The 18,051-nt window shown below is 40.9% G+C and overlaps 1 non-coding gene across 1 annotated transcript; it reads right to left on the bottom strand.

Annotated features, from left to right (window-relative positions):
* Positions 1-11,458: 11,458 nt before the first annotated feature.
* trnag-gcc (transfer RNA glycine (anticodon GCC)) lies at positions 11,459-11,529 on the bottom strand. The gene has a single exon. It is a non-coding gene; the product is annotated as a tRNA-Gly (tRNA).
* Positions 11,530-18,051: the final 6,522 nt, after the last annotated feature.

The raw sequence follows: 18,051 nt of genomic DNA, 5'->3' as shown, positions 1-18,051 counted from the left end.
GCTGTGCACATGGTCTCTCTCTCTCTGATCATGAAGTTACCTCGTGCAGGTGAGCAGACTTCTAGCAAGCTATCTAGCAAAAAGGCTAACATTTAAACATACAAATAACAGATTTATTTACATTTACGTCATTTAGCAGACGCTCATATCCAGAGCGACTTACAAACATTATGATATCCATTGATTTAAACATGTTTGCTACTGACTAAATACACACAGTAACATCTGTAATATTCTGACAGGACCAAATACATTAGAAATCACATTCATACTTGAAAGGGGAAAATACAGAAATAAATGACATAGATGTAGCTTCGGCTTCAAGTCACTTGCAATGAGTGATCTGGGAAGCCCTGTGTTCCCCTACAGGAATTCCTAGAATTAAAAGTGCCTTAATAATATCACACACTTCCCTTCAAAATGTGTTATCTTCCCAATAACATCACCGTTGACCTTAAGTGCTGCAGGAATGTTTCATTCAGGAAATCTTTTGACATTCTTTGAATTTACATTCTTTGTATGGCTCTTTGGAAGTCTTTGACCTCATATGGCTCTTTTAACATTATTTTGTCTCATATGGCTCTTTAGACATGTTCTCTCTCTCATAGCAACAGGAACTCTTTTATACCCGAGTTAGTGCTCAACTGTATCACAAGTCCTTAAGCTTCTTTGTTTCTGTACTCGGCTCTATTATAAGTCCATGAGCACGTTCATATTCTTTGCACACTAAACAGTCTATTCTGTATTAGGCAGTACTAGTCTTTCTTTAGATTCCATAGACATACTGCTGGTACTGGTATAGTTGAACAGGAGTGATCCATGAGGCCATTGCTTGTGGATTTGCATAGTGCAGTGTCGTGTCTTTGGGTCACCATTAAACTGAAGACATGTTTATCAAAATAACTCCCTGTAATTATTATCACGCGATTAAACTGATTAATCGTTTAACTATAATTAACTAGGAGATCGGGGCACCAAGGAAAATATTCAGATTACAAAGTTATAATTTTCCTAATATAACTTTCCTATATTATAATATTATATTATAGTATAGGCCGATTATCTTCTGGTTTAAATGGTGTATTTTACCTGGCGTCCAGTCTCATTCCAAATGTCGTAAATTGTTGTATCTGCACGAACCCAGCCTTTACTAAGAGTCATCCATACATGAATTCTCTTAAAATCATTTATTTACTAAACTAAGTAATTCACAGAAAGCATACAAACAGTAATTATCGTCACAAAGAATTGGTAGAGTAATGTGCCCTAGTGGGCTAAACAGGCATGGCGGCCTGTTAACCTCTTACATCTAGACGTTCCGCTAGCGGAACATCTGCTCCAATATCCAATGATAGGCGTGGCGCGAATTACAAATTCCTCAAAAATCCAAAAACTTCAATTTTTCAAACATATGACTATTTTACACCATTTTAAAGACAAGACTCTCCTTTATCTAACCACACTGTCCGATTTCAAAAAGGCTTTACAGCGAAAGCAAAACATTAGATTATGTCAGCAGAGTACCCAGCCAGAAATAATCAGACACCCATTTTTCAAGCTAGCATATAATGTCACAAAAAACAAAACCACAGCTAAATGCAGCACTAACCTTTGATGATCTTCATCAGATGACACGCCTAGGACATTATGTTATACAATACATGCATGTTTTGTTCAATCAAGTTCATATTTATATCAAAAACCAGCTTTTTACATTAGCATGTGACGTTCAGAACTAGCATTCCCAGCGAACACTTCCGGTGAATTTACTAAATTACTCACGATAAACGTTCACAAAAAAAAAAAACAATTATTTTAAGAATTATAGATACAGAACTCCTCTATGCACTCGCTATGTCCGATTTTAAAATAGCTTTTCGGTGAAAGCACATTTTGCAATATTCTAAGTAGACAGCCCGGCATCACAGGGCTAGCCATTTAGACACCCACCAAGTTTAGCCCTCACCAAAGTCAGATTTACTATAAGAAAAATGTTATTACCTTTGCTGTTCTTCGTCAGAATGCACTCCCAGGACTTCTACTTCAATAACAAATGTTGGTTTGGTTCAAAATAATCCATAGTTATATCCAAATAGCGCCGTTTTGTTCGTGCGTTCAAGACACTATCCAGGGGTGACGAAGGGTTACGCGCCCGACGCGTTTCGTGACAAAACATTCTAAGTATTCCATTACCGTACTTCGAAGCATGTCAACCGCTGTTTAAAATCAATTTTTATGCCATTTTTCTCGTAAAAAAGCGATAATATTCCGACCGGGAATCTGTGTTTTAGTTCAAAGAGAGAGAAAGTAAAAACATGAGGTCGCCCCGTGCACGCGCCTCAGTCTGATGGTCCCCTGATAGACCACTTACCAAAGGCGCTAATGTTTTTCAGCCAGCGGCTGGAATTACATCATTCAGCTTTTTCCCGGGTTCTAAGAGCCTATGGGAGCCGTAGGAAGTGTCACGTTACAGCAAAGATCCTAAGTTTTCAATAAACAGAGCCAAGAAGCCCAAGGAATGGTCAGAGAGGGTACTTCCTGTACAGAATCTTCTCAGGTTTTTGCCTGCCATATGAGTTCTGTTATACTTACAGACACCATTCAAACAGTTTTAGAAACTTTAGGGTGTTTTCTATCCAAGCCAATAATTATATGCATATTCTAGTTTCTGGGCAGGAGTAATAGTCAGATTAAATCGGGTACGTTTTTTATCCGGCCGTGAAAATACTGCCCCCTAGCCATAACAGGTTAAACAAAGGGTCATAAAAAGGTCAGCTGTGGGAGGCACACAGGGTTCATTAATATTAACAATTGATATGCTAATCCTTTGCACATGAACGCTCACTCATTCGGGAACAATTGCAATCAATATATATTTACGCTCAGTGTGTCGTCGGGATCCTTGTTGGAGAGCAGGCTGGAGTTCCAATGTCGGAATAAGTGAAGAACTTTGGCAGTCTGTGTTCTCTCCTAGACAACTGAGACTTTTGCTCTACTTCACTGGTGTAGTCACTTTGAGCTGGTGACGGAAGAGCTGGAACTTCTTTGTCCACAGTTAAGTCCATTGTCTGTTCCACTTCTTTCTGTTCCACAGGTGTGTCCTGTTTGGGGTCAACTGCGTGTTCTGTGGGTTATACATCAGTACTTTCGCTTCTTTATGGGTACACCAAGACGGTATTTCATTTCTGTAGTATTCATCATCGTTGTCGTCATCATCCTGTTCAAGTTCTTCCATTTGTCCATTACTTTATTTTGTTCCTCTTTTCTTTGGCTTGGAGTTTTGCTGTGTTTGAACTTCCACGGGCAGATGGTCACACGGTAAGAGTAGGTAGCAATGCAAGACTGGTCTGGACTGTCCTTTTTCTTGTTCAGGTTTCAGTTCGTAGATCGGAATGTCTTCTCCCACCTGGCGTACAACTGTGTGAATGTTATTTTCCCAGCGATTACGAAATTTGCCTGTACCTCCATGTGGTGTCATGTTTCTGATGAGGACACGATCGCCTGGTTGCAACACAGAGGTTCTGACTTTGCTGTCATAATTCCTTTTACCCGTCTGCTGACTTTTTAACATTCTTCCTGCATTCCTTGTTTCCATTTCTTACAGTACTCTTGATTATTACTGTTTCCTGCTTGCTTGCTAGCGGAGTGGAACACTTAAAAAGTTACGCTTGCCATAGCAAAGGGGTTGAATACTTATTGGCTCAAGACATTTCAGCCTTTCATTTATTAATTAGTACAAATTTTGAAAAACATACAGTAATTCCACTTTGACATTATGGGGTATAGTGTGTAGGCCAGTGACAAAGACATTTCAATTTAATCCATTTTAAATGCAGGTTGTAACACAGTAAAATGTGGAAAAAGTCAAGGGGTGTGAATACTTTCTGAAAGCAGTGTAAAATAAAATTTTATCTTTATTGCCCGTGAATTAAATATGTGGCCAGATTCTCTCTCTGTGTTTTGGCTCTAACAATAAGTACCTTGGTCTTATCTTGATTTAGCTGGAGGAAGTTGTGAGCCATCCAAGTATTTAAATCACCAATACAGACTAATAATGTATCCATGGAGCTAAAATCCTCTGGTGACACAAATGTAAAGTTATGTGTTGTCTGCGTAGCAGTGAAAGTCAATGCTGTGCTTTCTGATAATGCTGCCAATGGGTAACATATAAACTGAACAGTAACGGACCCAAAATCAAACCTTGTGGAAAGCCACATGATATCTATTTTCTCTGAGCTATGTTCACCAAGGGTGACAAGCTATAGACTGGTTAAATAGGTCCTAAACCAATTTAGAACTGGACTGGAGAGGCCAACCCACCTCTCCAGTCTGTCTAGAATGACATCATAGTGAACAATGTCGAATGCAGCACTTAAATCCAAGAGTCCATCGCAGAGCTGTTTGGCATTTGTGTTGGCACTAAGACCATTTATCACCTTAACTAAGGATGTGTCTGTGCTGTGGTGGGCATGAAAACCAGACTGGAATTCTTCTAAAATACAGTTGGCACTTAAAAAAAACATTTAGCGGTTTAAAAAACAATTAGGAATGTTGGAGATTGGCCAGAAATTGCTACTAATCCATATATTTTTTTCTTTAGAGGGGCTTTCACCATAGCAGTTAAGCCATCAAATATGCAATTAACTGTTTTGAAGAAGGTGGTGGGGATAGGATTGAGAAGGCAGATAGAAGGCTTAAGTTGTGATGTCACCTTGCTGAGCTTGCCTGTGTCAACCAGGGAAAATAAATCCATAGTGCCTTTGCGTGGTAGGCACGTATCAAACTTATCAAGTGTTGCCTAACTTATACCCAGCCTAATGTTTATCTCCGAAATATGCCGCACATTTAGACGTGGAGGAAAATGCACAGGTTTGCGGGGTAGGATTTATCAGGCCATCAATGAGAAGAGCGCTCTCGAATTATTCTGATTAGTGATCAAGTTAGAAAAATGAACCCGTTTGCCATTTCTAATTGCCTTGTTATATATGCCAAGTGATGAAAATATATTAACAGTATTAACTATGCAATGATATTGGAAGAGACCATGTATCGTTTTTACAACATACAGAAGTGCGCTGGTTATCAATGGGCAAAGTATTGACAAGTTTTTTAAATTGAGAGACAAGCTTAAAGTTTTCTTTACTGACCATAATTTTCACTTGTCTGACCGCTTGCATGATGACGAGTTTCTCACACGACTGACCTATCTGGGTGATATTTCTTCTCGCCTGAAGGATCTGAATCTAGGATTACAGGGACTCTCCGCAACTATATTCAATGTGCGGGACAAAACTGAGGCTATGATTAAGAAGTTGGAGCTCTTCTCTGTCTGCATTATTAACAAGGACAACACACAGGTCTTTCCATCATTGTTTGTTTTTTTGTGTGCAAATGAACTCCAGATTACGGACAATGTCAAATGTGATTTGGCGAGGCACCTGAGTGAGTTGGGTGCACAATTACGCAGGTACTTTCCTGAAATGGATGACACAAAGACCTGGATTTGTTGTCCCTTTCATGCCCTGCCTCCAGTCCGCTTACCAATATCTGAACAAGAGAGCCTCATCGAAATTGCAACAAGTGGTTCTTTGAAAATGGAATTTAATCAGAAGCCACTGCCAGATTTCTGGATTGGGCTGCTCTCAGAGTATCCTGCCTTGGTAAATCACGCTGTTATGACACTGATTCCCTTTGCAATCACGTACCTATGTGAGAGTGGATTCTCGGCACTCACTAGCATGAAAACTAAATACAGGCACAGACTGTGTGGGAAATTATTTAAGACTGAGACTCTCTCCAATACAACCCAACATTGCAGAGTTATGTGCATCTTTTCAAGCACAACCTTCTCATTAACCTGTGGTGAGTTATTCACAATTTTCAATTAACAAATAATGTTTTATATGTAAGATGGTCAAATAAAGAGCAAAATGACTGATTATTATTGTATTATTATTTGTGCCCTGGTCCTATAAGAGCTCTTTGTCACTTCCCATGAGCCGGGTTGTGACAAAAATGTATTCTTATGTTTAATAAATGTATCGTATAGCGTGTGTGTGGCAGGCTTACAATGATGGCAAAAATAACATTTGAGAGTGAGCTGACCCTGGTGCTAGAGGGGATACGCAGTTGGAGGTTGAATGTTTGAAAGGGTACGGGACTATAAAAAGTTTGGGAACCACTGATCTAGACTAACTATTTGAAATCATACAAATCCAATCAAATTTTATTGGCCACATACACATATTTGGCAGATGTTGTTACGGGTGTAGTGAAATGCTTGTGTTCCTAGCTCCAGCAGTGAAGTAATATCTAACAATTCACAACAAAACACACAGATCTAAAAGTAAAATAATAAGTATTAGGACGAGCAATGTCGGAGTCCGGTGTATAAATGTATATACAGTACCAGTAAAAGGTTTGGAAACATTCAAGGGTTTTTCTTTCTTTTTAATATTTTCTACATTGTAGAATAATAGTGAAGACATCAAAACTATAAAATAACACAAATGGAATCATGCAGTAACCATATTTTATATTTGAGATTCTTCAAAGTAGCCAACCTTTGCCTTGATGACAGCTTTACACACTCTTGGCATTCTCTCAACCAGCTTCATGAGGTAGTGGAATGCATTTCAATTAAAAGGTCTGCCTTGTTCAAAGTTAATTTGTGACTGACGCCTCAAAATGGTCTTATGTAGGAAAATGTGAAGTTGTGTTTTTTACATTGAATAAAAGTAGAGACTCGGAGCTACAAAATGGTATATCATACACTACAGTTGAGGAACAGTGGGAAAGTAATTCTGCTTTGAAAGTTGATCAACTTCTAAACTCAATGGCCTTTGAATATTTTGGTACTACTACTACTGGAGAGCCCTTCTTTGTCTAGACCCATTCAGCATCATTCACACCTTCTTAATCTTTAGCCCCACCCATCTCTTTAATCGTTGATCCGAGCATACTGTACTAACAACAGCAGCCCAGCCCCCAAGCTAACTTGTTAGTTACTTCCAGACACAAATGAGAGAAGAGCTCACTGAACAGCTCACTGAAAATAACAGGCCGTTATTTTATCCAGAGCGTTAGTGACTGCAACTATGCTGTCAGATTCTCCGTTCGTAAATTCAGAGCGTTTTGCGTTCAAAGCGCACACTGGACACTCTCACAATGGCAGTCAAGCACCCAAGCTAACTGGCTAACATTGGCTAGCTTGCTCATGGATCAGTTATTTTGCATTCTGGCACACTCAGACGAGAGTTTTCTGAAATTGGAGTAGATGGCCAGACTGAAGTTACGAACGGACCCAAAATAGTTACTTGCATAGTGGAGTCTTTTGTTAAGACATGTAGATAGCTAGCTAGGTAAACAATGAACCATAATCCCAACTCATGACGTTACTACCCTGCATGAATCTGCAGGTAACTAACCAACCAGGTTCAATGTTAGCTAGCTAACATTAGGCTATAGCTAGCCAAGCAAATGGCTCTGAGATACGAATAATAACATCTTACACGTAATGTTAGCTAGCGAGCCATCTTGCTAATGGTAGCTAGCTAGCTAGGTAAACAATGAACCATAATCCCAACTCATGATGTTACTACCCTGCATGAATCTGCAGGTAGCTAATCAACAAGGTTCAATGTTAGCTAGCTAACATTAGGCTATAGCTAACCAAGCAAATGGCTCTGAACTATGAATAATAAGATCATACACATATTGTTAGCTAGCAATCCAGCCAGATAGTGTTAGCTAGCTAGCTAACAGTACACTTTAACTTGAAATGAAACCACTTTCTGTCAAAATTAGAAACGTGTAATATGTGAAAATGTAACTAGCTAGACTATCTTACCTGTATACATTATTTGTGGATAGACGTGTCTCCTGTCGGATGCCATGGTTGACCTTAGTTTGAAGATGTAATCCGGAGACAGGTGTTTTCTCCATCTCCTTAGCTATCATACTCGAAAACTCGGTCCTCCAGAAAGTGGAGAACAACACTTATTCAGTTTTACTACATGATACATAAAAAGAAAGCTGCATTAGACAGTATAACCTAGACATAATGAACAGCTCATACAGACAGAAACGTGCTATATGGCAGACCAATCCAAACTCATCGCTTGGCATTTCCAGCCCACTCATTATCTCAGCCAATCTAGGCTACCGGGAAGATTGTTCGCTTTTTCTGTGGCTAAACCAACTAGGCTCGTAATTTAACCATTTGATTTGTATTTACAAATGGCTTACAAGTTTGTTATTAAGGCACATTAAAGTTCAGATGTTTGTGAGGCATTTCTGCCCCCCAAAAAACGTATTTTGAGTACAAAAGTCTCTCCTGTGACGTAGTGAACTGCGACATACGTCTAGTTTCCTCAAACAGGTCACATTTGTGGAATTTCTTTCCTTCTTAATGGACTTGGTCTTTCACCAAAAAGGGCTGTCTTCTGTATACCACCCCTACCTTGTCACAACACAACTGATTGTCTCAAACTCATTAAGAAGGAAAGAAATTCCACATATCCATTTATAACAAGGCACACCTGTTAATTGAAATGCATTTCAGGTGACTACCTCATGAAGCTGGTTGAGAGAATGCCAGGAGTGTGCAAAGCTGTCATCAAGGCAAAGGTTGGCTACTTTGAAGAATCTCAAATCTCAAATATTTTGATTTGTGAAATACTTTTTTGGTTACTTCATAGTTTTGCCGTCTTCACTATTATTCTACAATGTAGAAAATAGTAAAAATAAAGAAAAACCCTTGAATGAGTAGGTGTGTCCAAACTTTTGACTGGTAATGTATATAGAGTTCCTTTCATAAATTATTCAGACCCCTTGACTTTTTTCACATTTTATTACGTTCCCGCCTTCTACAATTGATTAAATTCAATTTCTTTCCTCAAAATACACACACACACAATACCCTATCATGACAAATCGAAACAGAGTTTTAGACATTTTAGCAAATATTTTAAAATGTATTCATACCTTTTGCAATGAGACTCGAAATTGAGCTCAGGGCCATCCTGTTTCCATTGATTATCCTTGAGATGTTTCTACAAGTTGATTGGAGTCCATCTGTGGTAAATTCAGTTCATTGGACATGATTTGGAAAGGCACACACCTGTCTATATAAGGTTCCACAGTTGATAGTGGATGTCAGATCAAAAACCAAACCATGAAGTCGAATGAATTGTCCGTATAGCTCTGAGACATGATTGTGTCAAGGCACAGATCTGGGGAAGGGTAACAAAACATTTCTGCAGCATTGAAGGTCCCCAAAAACAAAGTGGCCTCCATTATCCATAAATGGAAGATGTCAGGAACAACCAAGACTCTTCCTAGAGCTGGAGGGTCTGGGAGCAGTCCCTCCAGCAGGGACTGGGAGACTAGTCAGGATCAAGGGAAAGGTGAACGGAGCAAAGTACAGAGAGATCCTTGATGAAAACCTGTTCCAAAGCTATCAGGACCTCAGACTGGGGCGAACGTACACCTTCCAATTGGAAAATGACCGTAAGCACACAGCCCCGACAACGCAGGAGTGGCTTCGGGGCAAGTCTCTGAATGTGCTTGATTGGCCCAGCCCAATCGAACATCTCAGGAGAGACCTGAAAATAACTGTGCAGCGATGCTCCCCATCCAACCTGTGAAATGTCAGAATAATAGTAGAGAGAATGATTTACTTCAGCTTTTATTTCTTTCATCACATTCCCAGTGGGTCAGAAGTTCACATACAGTCAATTAGTATTTGGTAGCATTGCCTTTAAATTGTTTAACTTGGGTCAAACGTTTCGGGTAGCTTTCCACAAGCTTCCCACAATAAGTTGGGTGAATTTTGGCCCATTCCTCCTGACACAGCTTGTGTAACTGAGTCAGGTATGTAGGATCCTTGTTCAAACACGCTTTTTCAGTTCTGCCCACACATTTTCTACAGGCTTGAGGTCAGGGCTTTGTGATGGCCACTCCAATACCTTGACTTTGTTGTCCTTAAGCCATTTTGCCACAACTTTGGAAGTATGCTTGGGGTCATTGTCCATTTGGAAGACCCATTTACGACCAAGCTTTAACTTCCTGACTGATGTCTTGAGATGTTGCTTCAATATATCCACATCATTTTCCTTCCTCATGACGCAATTTATTTTGTGAAGTGCACCAGTCCCTCCTGCAGCAAAGCACCCCCACAACATGATGCTGCCACTCTCGTTCTTCACGGTTGGGATGGTGTTCCTCGGCTTGCAAGCCTCCCCCTTTTTCCTCCAAACATAACGGTGGTCATTATGGCTAATCAGTTCTTTTTTTTGTTTCTTCAGACCAGAGGACATTTCTCCAAAAAGTACGATCTCACCTTCTCCCTCAACCGTATTCTGGCTTTTTTTATGGTGGTTGTGGAGCAGTGGCTCTTCCTTGCTGAGCGGCCTTTCAGGTTATATCGATATAGGACTCGTTTTACTGTGGATATAGATACTTTTGTACCTGTTTCCTCCAGCATCTTCACATGGTCCTTTGCTGTTGTTCTGGGATTGATTTGCACTTTTCGCACCAAAGTACGTTCATCTCTAGGAGACAGAACGCGTCTCCTTCCTGAGCGGTATGACGCCTGCGTGTCCCATGGTGTTTATACTTGCATACTATTGTTTGTACAGATGAACGTGGTACCTTCAGGCAATTGCTCCCAAGGATGAACCAGACTTGTGGAGGTCTACCATTTTTTTCTGAGGTGTTGGCTGATTTCTTTGGATTTTCCCATGATGTTAAGCAAAGAGGCACTGAGTTTGAAGGTAGGCCTTGAAATACATCCACAGGTACACCTCCAATTAACTCAAATGATTTCAATTAGCCTATCAGAAGCTTATAAATCCATGATATCATTTTCTAGAATTTTCCAAGCTGTTTATAGGCACAATCAACTTAGTGTATGTAACTTCTGACCCACTGGAATTGTGATACAGTGAATGATAAGTGAAATAATCTGTCTGTAAGCAATTGTTGGAAAAATTACTTGTGTCATGCACAAAGTAGATGTCTTAACCGACTTGCCAAAACTATAGTTTGTTAACAACTAAAGCCTTGCACAAAGTAAATCACCTCACACACTGGAAATCTACAATGGATTCACAAAAGTCTACTGAGAATGCATAAATGTGTGGAAAATCACAGGACATTGTCACAAAGGCCAAACTCAATACAGTTGTCACTGACTTGTTGGATATTCGTTTCCAAATTTACAACTAAAGCCTTGCACAAAGTAAATCACCTCACACACTGGAAATCTACAATGGATTCACAAAAGTCTGCTGAGAATGCGTAAATGTCCAAACGGTAAATGAACACAAACTCAGACTTTTCAAGAGTGAGTTGAGAATTCTACCATGAACAGAGATTGCTGTTAGCCTGGCAATCGAACACAGATTTCTTCCTCAGGGGTTTGCATACTTGTCAAAATGGCTTGTTCAAAAATTCCTGCATTGGCTGGGAATCGAACCCAGGCCTCCCACATGGCAGGTGAGAATTCTACCACTGAACAACCAATGCCTTGCAATGCTGAACTAACAAGAAATTTGTGGAGTGGTTGAAAAACGAGTTGTTATGTCACCAACCTAAGTGTATGTAACCTTCCGACTTCAACTGTACATAGGACATTAGCCTCTAAGGTGCAGGGTTGAGTAACCGGGTGGTAGCTGGCTAGAGATATTGACTAAGTTCAGGGCAGGGTTCTGGGTGGAATCTGGCTTGTGATGGCTATTAACAGTCTGATGGCCTTGAGATAGGTGTTTTTCATTTTCATTGGCCCAGATTTGATGCGCCTGCACTGACCTCGCCTTCTGGATGATAGTGGGGGGAACAGGCCATGGCTCGGGTGGTTGATGTCCTTGATGTTCTTTTTGGCCTTCCCGTGACTTCGGGTGCTGTACGTGTCCTGGAGGGCAGGCATTGTGCCCCCGGTGTAACGCGTTGGGCAGAACGCAACACCCTCTGGAGAGCCCTGCAGTTGTGGGTGGTGCAGTTGCCGTACCAGATGGTGATACAGCCTGACAGTTTGCTCACAATCGTACATCTGTAAAAGTTTGTGAGGGTCTTAGGGGCCAAGCCAAACATTTTTAAGCCTCCTGAGGTTGAAGAGGCGCTGTTTTTCTTTCTTCACCACACTGTCTTTATGGCTCGACCCTTTCAGATTGTCAGTGATGTGCACGCCAAGGAACTTGAAGCTTTTCACCTTCTCCACTGTGGCCACATCAATGTGAATGTGGGTGTGCTCCCTTTGCTTTCTCCTGAAGTCCATGATCAGATCCTTCATTTTGTTGACATTGAGGGAGAGGTTATCTTCCTGGCACCACTCCACCAGGGCTCTCACCTTCTCCCTCATCATTGTTGGTAATCAGGCCTATTGTTGTGTATCGTTTGCAAAGTTGACGATTGAAATGTGTGGCCACGTAGTCATGGGTAAACAGGGAGTACAGGAGGGTGCTGAGCACGCACCCTTGTGGGGCACCTGTGTGTAGAATCAGTGTAGTGGAGGTATTGTTTCCTACCTGGGGGCGGCGCATCAGGAATTCCAGTGGCCAGTTGCACAGGGCTGGGTTCAGACCCAGGACCCCAGAGCTTAATGATGAGCTTGGAGGGTACTATGGTGTTGAAGGCTGATCTGTAGTCAATGAACAGCATTCTTACATAGGTATTCCTCTTGGGATAGGGCAGTGTGCAGTGTGATGGCGATTGCATTGTCTGTTGATCTATTGTGGCGGTATGCAAATTGAGGTGGGTCTAGGGTGTCAGGTAAGGTGGAGGTGATATGATCCTTAACTGGCCTCACAAAGCACTTCATGGTGACAGAAGTGAGTGCTATGGGGCGATAGTCATTTAGTTTAGTTACCTTTTCTGTATTGGGTACAGGAACAATGGTGGACGTCTTGAAGCAAGTGGGGACATCAGACTGGGATAGGGAGATTGAATATGTCCATAAACTCTCCAGTCAGCTGATCTGCACATGCTCTGAGGATGCGGCTAGGGATGTTGTCTGGGCTGGCAGCCTTGCGAGGGTTAACACTCTTAAATGCCTTACTCACATGGGCCACGGAGAATGAGAGCCCACAGTCCTCGGGAGCGGCCCGCGTCGGTGTCACTGTGTTATCCTCAAAGTGTGCGAAGAAGGTGTTTAGCTTGTCCAGGAGTAAGACGTCCATGTCCGAGATGTGGCTGGTTTTCTCTTTGTAATCAGTAATTGTCTGGAGTCCCTGCCACATTTGTCTCGTGTCTGAGCTGTTGAATTGTGACTCCACTTTGTCTCTGTACTGACATTTTACCTGTTTATTTGCCTTAGAGGGCATAACTGCACTGTTTGTATTCAACCATATTCTGAGTCACCTTGCCGTGTTTAAATGCAGTGGTTCGCACTTTCAGTTTTGCAGGAATGCTGCCATCTATCCATGTCTTTTGGGTTTGGGTAAGTTTTAATAGTCGTGGTGGGAGCAACATCTCCTATACACTTCCTGATGAACTCAGTCACCGTGTCAGTGTATACGTCAATGTTATTCTCAGAGGCAACCCGGAACATATCCCAGACAGAGTGTTTAAAACAATCTTGACGCATGGATTCCGATTGGTCAGACCAGCGTTGAATGGACCTTAGCACAGGTACTTTCTGTTTGAGTTTCTGCCAATAGGAAGGGAGGAGCAGAATGAAGATGTGATCGGATTTTCCAAAGGGACGGACTTTTAAAACGGAAGTGCGTGTAACAATGGTTTAGAGTTTTTAAAGTGCGAGTACTACAGGCAAAGTGTTGAGAAAATGTTGGTAGCCTTTCTCACATTTGCTTTGTTAAAGTCTCCAGCTACAATAAATGCGGCCTCAGGATATGTGGTTTCTAGTTTGCACAAAGTCCAGTGTAGTTCTTTGAGGGCCGTCGTGAGGGGGAATATACACGGCTGTGACTATAACCGAAGAGAATTCTCTTGGTAGGTAATACGGTCGGCATTTGATTGTGACATATTCTAGGTCGGGTGAACGAAAGGACTTGAGTTCCTGTACATTATCACAATCGCACCATGAGTAGTTAATCATGAAACATACACCACCGCCTTTCTTCTTCCCGAAGAGTTCTTTATTCTTGTCTTCGCAATGTACTGAGAACCCAGCTGGCTGTATGGATGGGGACAGTATATCCGGAGAGAGCCATGATTCCGTAAAACAGAGTATGCCACAGTCGCTGATGTCTCTCTGGAAGAAGATCCTCACCCTGAGCTTGTCTACTTTTTTGTCCAGGGACTGAACATTAGCAAGTAATGTACTCAGAAGTGGTAGATGGTGTGCACACCTGAGTTCAACTAGAAGTCCACTCCGAATACCTCTTCTCCGCCAATGGCGTCTTGGGGCAGCGTCTGGGGTCAGTTCAATTGCCTTGGGGGGTACGAACAAAGGATCCAATTTGGGAAAGTCATATTCCTGGTCAGAATGCTGGTGAGTTACCGCCGCTCTGATATCCAAAAGTTTTTTCTGGCTGTATGTAATATCACAGAAAACTTTCTGGTCTAATAATGTAAGAAATAACAAAAATGTATATATATATATATATATATATATATATATATATATATATATATATATATATATATATATACATATATACTGCAAAGATGTTTGGTAGCTAGAGGCAGAGCAATCATGTCTGTCGGTGCCATCTTACTACATTGCAGCATGCGTTTTCAGTGTAAACATGACATTTTATGTTGGTAGTGAAATTCATCCTCCACTGTGGCTTTTTTTTAAAATAATGTGTGCTATATGGACAGCTGGGCTATAGAATTGCAGTAACTAGCGTCGACCTAGCTAATAATACTGCCGATATCTAGCTAATATAGGAAAGCAAAGCAAATCTAGCTCCGTCTGTTTGATAACCTGATTTGGATCTAATGTGAGCGTAAAGACATCATTCAACATCACTTATTTAGCTATACTCTTTCTTACATCTAGCTACAGTTGGGCTGTGGACCTTACCTCTCTTTCCACTAGCTTGCTACCGCATTTCACGCTCACTCCCTGTGTTGAACAGAGTTGCTTGTTGCTGGGTTGACTGCCGGTCTGTGTTTCCAATACTGTATCCTGAAAAGTTGAATATGGAGCATACTGCATCTGGTTTCAGGTTATGGGTCTTCACCTCAATTAGCATCCCAGAGGCATTTCACTTTTTTTATTCACAATCTGAATCTTTGAAGTGGGCACTGCAAACTATGAATTTGTGAGTAACAGGTGGGCTTTGGCGCTTCATAGCCACAAGCAATTGTTGCAACACTGATTGTTGCTTGAGTGGTAGGGCATGGTAGTGGACACCTTCTGTTCTGTAAAATTCATTATTACAGCCTGGGGCTATAGAGTAAGAACACCTTTACGCCTCTTTTGAGATGGTTCTGTTGAAGCTATTTTGAGATAGCTGCCATCTAGAGAAGCTATCAGTGCCACACACTGCCATTGCTAGCTGTCAGTGAGAAGTGACCGTTCAGATGACATCACCGACAGTCAGTGAGAAAGTTTACAGAGGTTTTATTTACATATGAACGTTTTTGCAATTTTAGGGGTTGGGACATGCTTGGTGATCATATGAGGTTATTAAAAGGACCCTTGATAAATAATTTATGTTCCACTAATTAAGTACAAAATGCATTAGCTAGATAGACTTTATAAACTCAGGCCTTCACTACCTGGCTGCATCTTCTTTGTGTTTGTTCAACGTAGGCTAAAGCCAGTGTTGTTGGAGGGACATTACTATGGAAGACAAGTTTGATGACAAGCTGGTATAGATAATATTAGCCTAAATGTTTCACCTGAATATTTCACCAGCCATGGTATTTTTCAACCCTGTATTCCACAAAACAAGTTAGCTAAATAATAAGTTCATGTTAATTCATTCAGTGAGGGAGAGAGATAAGAGACACAGCAGTTTGAAGAGGAAGAGAGCCCCTTTGTGGTTTTTTTTATGTTTGTATTTTTCATTTGGGTCTCCATGACAATTAACTTTATTGTGTACCCAAATAAGTAAGAGTGATAAAGAACTGAAACATGTTTTTGTTTTTCCTCAGGGTAAGATGCTGACGGAAATTGGCAGGCTCATGGATCTGGTGGCCAGATGTTGGCAAACTGAATTTAAATTATAATTATTTTTGCCATCTTTCATGCCATCCAGTGTTGTATATAGTAAAATCAAACAGATTTTTCTTTAATGTTTGACTTAAGGATTTGTTGTTGACAGATCATAATCACACTGAAATGTGTTAAATTATTTTGTCTCAAATTCAAATATATGTATCTATTATTCTACAGTATAATTATTTGTTCTAGCAATGATTATATAAATGAATAAAAACAATACCAGCAGTTGCTGTTTTAAAAGTAATACAATAGTGACACGTTTGAAACACTCAAGCTCAGTGTTGGGGTTTATCTCTCATGCATCTAAATGGAATTAGAAAAAAACATGATGGAATCTCTGATTGCTGTTTTCTACTGTTTTTACTTTTTAGCTGAAGTCAACTTTAAAAAGCTCATAACTCGGGTTCTGATAAAATATTTCAGTTATTTAAAAATAGTGTAGTTTTCAAGGAATATAAAAAAAAATCTAAAAGTCCAAATCTGAAGACGTGAAGGGTTTCCCTAGGCCTCCACACACATTAGAGTTAACTGCACCTCAGATTGCAGCCCAAATAAATACTTCACAGAGTTCAAGTAACAGACACATCTCAACATCAACTATTCAGAAGAGACCGCATGAATTATTTTTTTTCCCACCTTTATTTAACCAGGTAGGCTAGTTGAGAACAAGTTGTCATTTGCAACTGCGACCTGGCCAAGATAAAGAATAGCAATTCGACACATACAACAACACAGAGTTACACATGGAATAAACAAAAGATACAGTCAATAATACAGTAGAACAAAAGAAAACAAAAAGTATATATACAGTGAGTGCAAATGAGGTAAGTTAAGGCAATAAATAGGCCATGGTGGCGAAGTAATTACAGTATAGCAATTAAACACTGGAATGGTAGATTTGCAGAAGATGAATGTGCAAGTAGAGATACTAGGGTGCAAAGGAGCAAGATAAATAAATAAATACAGTATGGGGATGAGGTAGGTAGATAGATGGGCTGTTTACAGATGGGCTATGTACAGGTGCAGTGATCTGTGAGCTGCTCTGACAGCTGGTGCTTAAAGCTAGTGAGGGAGATATGAGTCTCCAGCTTCAGAGATTTTTGAGGTTTGTTCCAGTTACGAGTAGGTGCTGCTATGGTGACCAGTGAGCTTAGATAAGGCGGGGCTTTACCTAGCAGACTTGTAGATAACCTGTAGCCAGTGGGTTTGGCGACGAGTATGAAGCGAGGCCCAACCAACGAGAGCGTACAGGTCACAATGGTGGGTAGTGTATGGGGCTTTGGTGACAAAACGGATGGCACTGTGATAGACTGCATCCAGTTTGTTGAGTAAAGTGTTGGAGGCTATTTTATAGATGACATCACTGAAGTTGAGGATCGGTAGGATGGTCAGTTTAACGAGGGTATGTTTGGCAGCATGAGTGAAGGATGCTTTGTTGCGATATAGGAAGCCGATTCTAGATTTAATTTTGGATTGGAGATGCTTAATGTGAGTCTGGAAGGAGAGTTTACAGTCTAACCAGACACCCAGGTATTTGTAGTTGTCCACGTATTCTAAGTCAGAGCCGTCCAGAGTATTGGTGCTGGACGGGCGAGCAGGTGCGGGCAGTGATCGACTCAATAGCATGTATTTAGTTTTACCCGCGTTTAAGAGCAGTTGGAGGCCACGGAAGGAGAGTTGTATGGCATTGAAGCTCGTCTGAAGGTTAGTTAACACAGTGTCCGAAGAGGGGCCAGAAGTATACAGAATGGTGTTGTCTGCGTAGAGGTGGATCAGAGAATCACCAGCAGCAAGAGCAACATCATTGATGTATACAGAGAAGAGAGTCGGCCCGAGAATTGAACCCTGTGGCACACCCATAGAGACTGCCAGAGGTCCGGACAACAGGCCCTCCGATTTGACACACTGAACAA

This window comes from Salmo trutta, chromosome 10, assembly GCF_901001165.1.
Source record: "Salmo trutta chromosome 10, fSalTru1.1, whole genome shotgun sequence".
Lineage (NCBI taxonomy): Eukaryota > Metazoa > Chordata > Actinopteri > Salmoniformes > Salmonidae > Salmo > Salmo trutta.
This window is presented reverse-complemented; position numbering and strand designations above follow the sequence as displayed.